Source organism: Thunnus albacares, chromosome 3 (assembly GCF_914725855.1).
Source record: "Thunnus albacares chromosome 3, fThuAlb1.1, whole genome shotgun sequence".
Taxonomy (NCBI): domain Eukaryota; kingdom Metazoa; phylum Chordata; class Actinopteri; order Scombriformes; family Scombridae; genus Thunnus; species Thunnus albacares.
In genome coordinates, this window is record NC_058108.1 from 32,525,241 (window position 1) to 32,533,290 (window position 8,050).

The 8,050-nt window shown below is 39.2% G+C and overlaps 1 protein-coding gene across 1 annotated transcript in view; it reads right to left on the bottom strand.

The window, feature by feature from the left end:
* LOC122976441 overlaps nucleotides 1-7,322 on the bottom strand; it is a 55,349-nt gene extending 48,027 nt beyond the window's left edge. Inside the window, exon 1 of the mRNA XM_044344931.1 lies at nucleotides 6,850-7,322. The gene's annotated coding sequence lies outside the window, so the exon portion shown is untranslated. The remainder of the gene's footprint in view (nucleotides 1-6,849) is intronic.
* Between the last annotated feature and the right edge of the window lie 728 nt (nucleotides 7,323-8,050).

Genomic DNA, 8,050 nt, shown 5'->3' on the forward strand with positions numbered 1-8,050 from the left:
TGGAAGTCAGCTCTATCCAACAACAAATGTTATGTGAGATCATGCAGTTCTGTTATACTGTATAAGCCTCGTGCCTGTGAAAATATACAGTATTGTAAATTTTGTGTACAACAGGGTCTGCGGACACATACACTGTATTCCCTATCCTTGGTCCTATTCTCATTAAGCAGCCGCACACACAACTTCATTTTTTAAACTTTTTCTTGTTATAACTCTTCTGTTGCACTTTTGCTGCTGTTTGCTGGTAATATGCTAATGCTGTGTGCAATGACAATAAAGTTTAATCTGATCTAATATATACAAACCCCTGACGTACAGCAGCCTTTTAATATTGTGTAGCCTAAATATAATAAAATATATATGCGTTAGCTGCTGCTGGCGAGTGGCTATGTTATATTATTTGTGCAATAAAATGTGCGTCTCACATCTTCAGAAATGTCCCAGGTGGGAACATTGAGGAGTAAATGTACTGAGCTAAATGAAGTGTGAGAGTGTTTCTCTTGGACCACTGAACTGTGAAAAGAGCAGTACACATTTACAGAGTGTGTGTGTATGTGTATGTGTTATCCAGACCTGCTTTGTGTACAAGTTGGATGGTTAGGATTCTTGAGAAACAAACCGTTTAGTAATACCAACCATCTGCCCATATTGTAGTTATCAAGCAGGAACCTCCCGGCAAATGTGTTTCAACAGCTCCGTCGTTAATTAAGATGTTGAACCCTATTAAAGAGGACATATCATGCACATTTCCAGGTCTACATTTTTATTACAGGGCTCTAGTGGAATATATTAGCATGATTCACTATTCAAAAAACCATACCTCCTTATTTATGTTATACCTGCCCTGCTGTTGTAGCTCCAGTCTCTTTAAAGCTTGGGAGGATACATGAACAAACAGTAGTAGTAGGTTCTCGCTTCTTTTTCTTGTTCTATACTCTAAATGGAAACTTCTCAAATACGTCCAAACATGTTCGAGCCCAAATGTGCAAGTGGACAATGTGAACAACCCACGGAACAACCTCGGCAACCAAGACTACAGACGTCAGTTCGATGGGGAAGTAGAGGTAACTTTGAAAACAAAGCATTCAGAGCAGGCTGAGTAGGCTTTTGAGTTTCAGGGAACATTTTACATACCTTCACCCAATGTTTTGGAACTTTGACCATGTTCAACTCATGCATCCTACATTACAAAAGTAATGACAGAAAATCACAAAAAGGATGTTATGTCCCCTTTAAATCCCCATTATTCAACCGAATGTAATAATTGGTTGAAAGAAGATCACCCCACCACTGCGCTACTTAAAAACCAAAAGATGTCTCCAATTAACAAATGGAGATCAAGTGATTTGGCTTTGGGAAATATAATCAAATTGTAAACTGTCTCACAGTGAGTCACTACACTAGCTCTGGACATGAATAAAATCAGCTGGCAACATGCTGAGATCCATTATTCTAGCAGAGGTGGCCAAAATTATGGGGCGGCAGAGGAGACAGAGGTGTTACTGGGGCTTATAAATCTGAGTTACTGATGGGCACACAGAGAGAGACAGCCAAAGGTAGAGAAAATTGATGTGCCACCTCTATTCACAAAAATACAAACAGAGGCATATGGCTGCTGTCCGCATCAGTGCTCGGCTGAACCCAGCCAGCGTTTCACAGTGGAAGTATTTACTTTGGGTTTCACCCAAGGGTGCCACGACACACTGACTCACTCTAGCTTTCATCCGACTATTGCATAAAAGCCAGAACACAGGATGCTGTTTACTCCGCTGAGCCCGGTACATCCATGACAACCACGTTTGATTTGCGTCATACGCTGAGTGGTAAGACCTACCTGGATCACAGAGAGCCAGATCTAAACAGAGGAAAAGTCAGCCTGTCATAGCATGGTAAAAAAGGTGCAAAGATAAGTAAATATAATTCAAATAAAGTATTTACGGAAGTATTCAGAAAAAGCATTCAGATCCTAGTAAAGGTAGCAGTAACGTGGTTTAAGAATAAGTCTAAATTATCAATTCAAACCATATTTAAAAGTCAACTAAGCTAAAAGTACAAATGATTTACCAGCAAAATGTACTACAAGTATCAAAAGAATGCCCCCTTTCCAAGTGATACGTGTATTATATTACTGGTTTATTTTTATTAATGCATTCGTGAGCAAGTAGCATTTTAATGATGTCAAGGTGGAGTTAATTTTAGCTACTTTAACAACTACAGCAGTCATGATAAATGTAGTGGAGAATATATATGTGAAGATGCAGGCAAGTACAAGTAGAAATTTAGCAAGATGGAATTACCTCAAAGTACCTTGAGTGATGTATATTTGATACTTTCCAATGCTCATCAAAAATACAACAAACTTTATCCAGACTATAATTTTAGCTATTGAAAAAAGCTAGCTTTCTTTTTTCATGTTAATGTTATACATCTGTAAACCCATTTTAGATTGAATGTTTTCTGTCTGTGTATTATTTCCCTGTCATTGACTTTGTCCAAGTCCATTTTAAATCCTACAGTGTGAAGAACGTGATTTCATATGATATGATTTCATAACATAGTGACGGTACTTATGAACACAACGAGTAATTGGACAAATGAAGCTTTTAGTGCGAGTTCAAGCAAGAAGACAACTGTCAGCCTATTTTGTCATCACATTGAACTCCGCCTCTCAACTTCTCCGTAATCCAATTATTCCACCTCCCTCTGCGCACAATCATCATCTTAACCTCAGAATATTTAACCCACCTTACTTGTTTTGTCTCTCTCTCTCTGCTTTCATTACAATCTATGCTGCATCACTGCTTCACCCCTCCACCGCCCAACCGCCACCAGTGTCAAGGCCCGGTCTATGGCTTCTTTGCGGGGATCTCCGATCGGTTGGTATTTCTAGGGCTCCATCGCGATATATCCATTTAATCAACAGGGTCAACACCAAAGACTATCAAATAAAGCTTCTGAATTCATGTCAACTTGTGCCTCCCCTGATTGAAATATGATTTGTCTGTGTGTGTTGTATCGGCCACATCAACCGACGAATATACGTTTAATACCGTAACGACGCCTGTGCAGTCACTTCTGGCAGTCACTTCTCTTTAATTCCACCTCTGCAAGCCACAAAGTGCATTTGTGACTCATTGAGCTTATCACCCCACAGTGGATCAGACCAGTGTGAACTGCTGACAAAGTAGTAAACTGCTTCAGACGTCATCAATCAAAGGATTTTTGCAGATACGAAAAGGACAGATGCAGTGGTTCAGACGTCATTGCTTTGGAATATTAAAACATGCCTGGAAGCAACAGTATCAGTCGTAACATCGCTATAGGCCGACGTGACGCTGACTTGATCACCTTCAATCAAATTATGCAGCTGGCAGCATTGTATCCACCGCACTATCTGTCTATTCATACTTAACGCTTATCTTGTTTATCTGTGTTCGTCCCCGTTGCTGTTGATTTTTCATCTTTGGCAACTTCTGCTTATTGTTAGTTTAGTTTGACAGCTACAGACTCTGACAGCTCCACTGTTTCGTCTCATGCCAGTAAAGCCCTATTCAGTCAAGTAAAGCTGACAAACAGAGGGATAGGGGAGGTGGGAATGAGATGGATTGATGGATAAAGGGATGGAGGGATGGATAAACAGAGTACTGAGACAGGGAGGGTCAGAAGTGAGATGACCCAGAAGCAACAGGTAAGAGCGCAGGTGTGAGATTGCAGAGATAGTAAACAAAAAATACAAACACACACACATGCACACATCTGTCAGAACAACTTCAGTCCTTCCTACAACAAGGAAGAAAACCTCTACCTCTGTAGCGACTGAAGCAGGAGGAAATCTGCTCCCTGTAAAGATGCGATAACATTTAGATCAGATGATGTTACGTTGATGTCGGGTTCGGGCCAACACAGGCCAAAATAGCAAAAGGAAAAGAGAGAACAGGGAGTATTTTTGGCTAAGAGGTACAGTAGCACTTTCGAGAGATCCGCACATAGAGATTTTACATAACTCACTCATCCAATAGCGGATTTGACACTCTGCCGAATGTCTACAATAATAGCCCCGGAAGAAAAACCTCAATGTCTATCACGATGTTGACCCTCTCAGCAGGGGAGTTGAGGGATCTGAGAGACTTTTTTTTATTCTTCAAAGCAGGAGACAGCAGTAGGAGAGCTGTTTGTTCTTCGTATGACTACAGGGTGGTCTCAGACTTGAAGCATCGGTACAGTTTGACTTGTAGCTCTTTCATCTTAAATATTACATTTGAGTTAGGGGTCAATAGCAGCAAGTCTACAAACATTAGTGTTTGTCACTTTACTTTTCTGTTTAGGACTCTCTGTCCTAAAACTATTAATAAAAGCTGGGAGATATAAAATCACCTTTGTGACACACCTGAGGGATCTAAAGAAGTTAAAATGCCCTCTTCTGTCAGCCAACTGTGGCTAGGAGAAGACAAACCTTATATAATGTCTTCTCTGAAAATGCAGTGATGCTGAGATGGTATGAGATAATTTTGGTATTGGTTACATGGCTGTCATTGTCTTCATGCTTCTGTTGTAACTATTTTTTTAGCACAAACAAGATCTGTCTAAACACACTGAGCCTGCAGTTATGATCTCTTCTTTCATGTACATGTGAAAATACACTTTAATCCAGATAAAATGATAAAATAATGATAGTTTGACAAAATAAAACGGCTACTCCTCAGCGGATACAATTAGCACGCTGAGCTATCTCCGTGACAACCGAGCAAACTCCATCTGCTGAGGAAGACCATGAAGGCTTGAGAAAAACCTTGACCTTGGACCTTGATTTAAGATTTTTTTTTTGTTGTCAAACTAATTATTATGGTTATTAACTCTGACTGATATACATACAATAACCTTGACCTTGGACCTTGATTTGTGATTTTTTGTCAAAGTAATTATTAAAGTTAACTCTGATTGTTATACATAAAATGAAAAGAATAACTATTTGTATCATATCTGATCGACTTATTTTATTTGCAAACAGTATTTTAAGAATGTATCTTTTATTACTTAACAAAATTAGCTCAACGATTTTAGCTTTGTTTTGCAGGATTAGAGTTCATTTTGCTTTAGATAAGAATGGGTTGTTTTGGCTAGGCTACATTACAATAAAATTAAAGCTGCAACAATCAGTCAGTTGACAGAAAATTAACCACCAGCTATTTTGATCATCAATAATTGCTTTGAGTAATTATTAAAGAAAAACTGCTAAAATTCTCCAGCTGTTGTTCCTGCTGCTTAAATGTGAATATTTTCTGGTCTCTTTAGTCCTCTATGATAGTAACATGAATATCTTTGGGTTGTAGACTGTTAACCAGGAAGCATATCAAGCCATTTTCTGCCATTTTGTAGACCACAACAACAAATCGATTAATTGGGAAAGTAATCGTTAGTCGCAGCCCTAAATCTAATTCCGTATAAACGCTGCCCAGATTTAGCGTGGTCAACTTGTTACACTTTTTCTCTTGTATAGATATTGATAATAAATGGAAATAGCTTCATTTTCCTTGATATATGGAATCTATGGAACCAGGAACCAATAAGGAGTACAAAGGTCTCGGTCTCAGCAGACTGTAGTAAATAAACCACTGTCCTTCCTCTGTTGGTGCTTTATCAACAGTGACTGAGCAAAGGCAAACAGAGTTATTATTACATTGAGAAGGAGATGCTCCGGGGCCTGTGAGGTTCAGTGTTCTGTGTTTCAGTCTGATTTGAGTCTTGCCCGTCAGTCAGATGTCATTTCATTCGATGTGAAATCTCAGATACCAACAACAGATCTGACTTTGACCAAATTTGGCAGTGATGTTCAGGGGGTAGTAAAGATTGGGTTATGTTGTAATTGCAGGGAATTTAAGGATCTATCAGACCTAAACATTTTAATGACTTGGGAATTACTCCAATTAATTTTAGTTACAGGCCTTTAAAAGCCTCCTAATTGGGCCGAATCCTACGCTGCAAATCACAAATTACAATGGTTCAAGTTTTTTCTAACTCTAAGATTGGAGCAGTAGTCAGACACCAGTGGTCTGATTTTGACAAAATGTGGAGTGACGTTATATTTTGGAGCAGTTTTCTGCCACTTAAAAACACACTGATTGGCAGGGTGACGATGCTACAATGAAAGCTCAAAACCGTGAACTGTGAAAAGCCACGGATCAACATTCAAGGATCAAATATTTCTTGATTTTTTTTTTGAACTTAACTAATATCAGCATCTAAACTTGTATGGTCATCTCATACATTATTAATGCTGAAGTACAAGGCGAATAGTCCATCTATCTGCCATGACTAATTTGGATCAAACCATGGGGTGGCCGACTTTGGGACTGGCCAAATGACTGTGTATTTTGTGTTGAATGGTAGGCCTATGTACATTTAGGAGAAATGAGCAACAGACATCACAAGCAAATAATGCAGTGAGTGCCCAGACTGATCCTCTTGTTTAGTGACCAACCATCAATCTATAGACCAAATAATGATATTATAACGATAACCACCCATTTAATAGCGTAGTATATCATAATGACTTAAGTTTTATTAGGTATACTATATAAATTTGGCCAAATGTGTGCATTTATTAAAAAAAAAAAAAAACAGTGATAGTAGGCCTGATCTTAAAGTTACTTCAAATATTGACCAAATAATTATCTCATGTTAGACTATTTCCTACTTACTAATATTTTGGGTCAACCTTTGCCTCGTTAATCACCAGAATCTCTATCTCTTGAATTTCTTCTGGCAAGTGATGCATGGATTTACAGTTGCAGTTTAATGTTACAATGATATTCACATTTATCCTGTAAGTGGAGCTCTGTGCAGTCTTACCTGTCTGTCAGGTGCTCTGCTGTCCAGCGAGTAGTGAGCCTGCTGGCACCGGGGACTCCAGACCCGCCCACCGGGTCTCCGGTAGCCCCGACCTGCTCACCTGTCGGGCGGGAGCGGCTAGAAACCAGTCAACGGCACTGGGAGGACTGGACGAGCGGAGGAGAAACAGTAGCGTATCCACCACCGGAGGGGAGGAAAACTCCATGTTCACATCCACAACATCCCGTCAAAAGTGATGCTCGCCGGTTCAGTTACTGTCACTGAGATGTCAGCTGGTCGGTAGCCGGTATCAGACGGTATGTGGTGACGCCGAGAGATCACGTTGTTAACTGGGGGGAGAGTGCCAAAACAGTCAAGGAATCTTTTTCGCTCCAGTTGTGATTTTAGAGGTCTGCTCTTGTTGAAAGGACGTTGTGTGTGCGATGACTGCTCCTCACCCACCACACTGGACTCCAGCCAGCCTCTCTCTCTCTCTCTCTCTCTCTCTCTCTCTCTCTCTCTCTCTCTCTCTCTCTCTCTCTCTCTCTCTCCACTCTCCCGTTTTCTCCTCTCTCTATGTATCTCTATGAAAGTCGCTCCCTCTCCCTCTTATCAATTAATTCATATATTTACGTATTAAAGAGACACACCTCTACTTATAAAATTAATTACGTTAAATTCAAATGTTGTATTTGCTATTTAGGTGCTTGATATACTGCATGTTACAGTATTTGATGTCTTGCGTGATTTGCACTTTTTTTTTTGCTTACTAGTCTATATATTATGTGCTTTAGTTATTAAATATTGTCACTTTGTAATTCAGCTGCTACTTCCTTTCAGGGACACCTGTGATATATTTTCCATCCTTGGGAAGGAGTCCCACCACCAGCCAAAGTTTTTATTTATTCATTGATTTTTTTTATTTATCTATATTCCCATGAATAAAAATGACTTGACTGCCGGGTGCCCCTGAGACAAATTTACACCACAGGCCACAGTGGAAAATAAAAATGTCTCTTACTTTTCATTCATTTTACTTTATTTAAGCACCGTCTTTTTTTAGCTGCTTAAATAACGTAAAACTTAAAAGTAAAATCTGAATTTTACAGTTTTTGTTTTTTTTTTGTTAATTAATGAGCATTGGCCTTGTCAAATAAATAAATGAATGATTTAATTCAATTCACAGAACTTTATTCATCCTCAGCACAGCAATTTAAATCTT